Source organism: Charadrius vociferus, unplaced genomic scaffold, assembly GCF_000708025.1.
Source record: "Charadrius vociferus isolate BGI_N301 unplaced genomic scaffold, ASM70802v2 scaffold549, whole genome shotgun sequence".
Taxonomy (NCBI): domain Eukaryota; kingdom Metazoa; phylum Chordata; class Aves; order Charadriiformes; family Charadriidae; genus Charadrius; species Charadrius vociferus.
The window spans coordinates 1,697,963-1,699,494 of NW_009650103.1; positions in this window are offsets into that span (position 1 = coordinate 1,697,963).

Here is a 1,532-nt window from a genome sequence, read left to right on the forward strand (position 1 = left end):
GGGATGGGCGGGAGGTTTTTTCCTGCCATGGCAGGAGGGACTGTCCCGAACGCACTGTGGGGTGGGTGGTCAGAGCCAAGAACACGGTGCCTGTGCGTGACCTGGGGCTGAGGGCTTCCCCACCGCTTTCATGTCTTCTGTGCTTTAAAACAGCAAAGTATTAGGTCTCAGAGGTATTTCTCTTCTTTTTTTTTCCCCGTGGGTTGTAGCTGGCTCTTCAAACATCTCTTCTGTGCCTGCAGGGGGAGGGAGCTGTGCCCACCAGCTCCCACCTCCGTTTTTGAGGGGACGCGGCTGTCACCCGCCTGTCGTCATCCCGCCTTGGCAGCTGGAGTCCCCGGCTCCATCCCCTGCAGTTAACCAGGCCATCTCATCACTAAATAAATACTCAGGATTTCAGGTCATAACTTTCCCTTAGGCTGGCCTGAAGTGGCAAATCCACAGAGGCAGGGAAAGTGTTTTGGCTGTGTTTCTCTGGCAGCCTGCATGCCGCCGAAAATATTATTAAACAGCTTCACCCTGCAAGAATTTGCCAAGAAAACTAGGCAAGAGAAATGAAATATGTAAAGGGTGCCAGTAAACACGAGCAGGCTGTTCCTTGCCAGCGTAAGGCTGCCGCAGCCCCGCGGGGGGCTCGCGGGGAGGTGTCAGCTCCCATCCAGCCGGCGCGGAGCTCAGCCCCGAGCCAAACCAGCCCCCGGCCCGGCTCTTGCCGGCGGAAAGGAGCCTGGAGCTCGCTTGCCAGAGAGGATGAGGGTGCTTTGTGAAAGAGTCGGTGGACATTGCACTAGAATAAACCCACTGTCCTTCTCCATTGGGTGGAACCACTTTTTTTCCTGATGGATGGCTTGGAAGGTGCTGTTTGGTGCTGGGTGCTGAGCTGTGGTGGCTTGCAAGGCTGTGCTCTGGCCAGCTGTGGTCCTGGGCACCTCTGGGTTGCAGAGCAGGAGTTCCCGTCCAGTCCTGTCCCATGCCATGTCATGCCATGCCATCCCATGCGATCCCATCCCATCCCATCCCATCCCATCCCATCCCATCCCATCCCATCCCATCCCATGCTATCCCATCCCATTCCATCCCATGCCATGCCATGTCATCCTATCCCATGCCATGCCATACCATGCCATGCCATGCCATGCCATGCCATGCCATCCCATCCCATCCCATCCCATTCCATCCCATCCCGGTTAGCAATTGACCCTACAAAAATAAAAAGCCACAACCAAGGGGGTGTCCTCAGCGAGTAGCGTGGTGCAAAGGAGAAGGCTCTGCGGGCCCGGGGCTCTTGGTCAGGGCACATGTCTCCATGCCTCAGTTTCCCTGCTGGAGCAGCGCATGGCCTCCATTCATGTTCCTGGCCGAGGAGGGTTTTGGGGAAAGGCTGAGCGTTGTCCTGGGTCTTCTGTTCTCAGCAGGTGTCGAGGGCGCCCCAGCATTGCTCTAACTCGACATGACTCTTGCTTTCAGTAGAGCTCTAGTGATTTCCCCCGGCAGCCACACCGAGCATTTCGGGTTGCCAGTGGGGCCTGAAC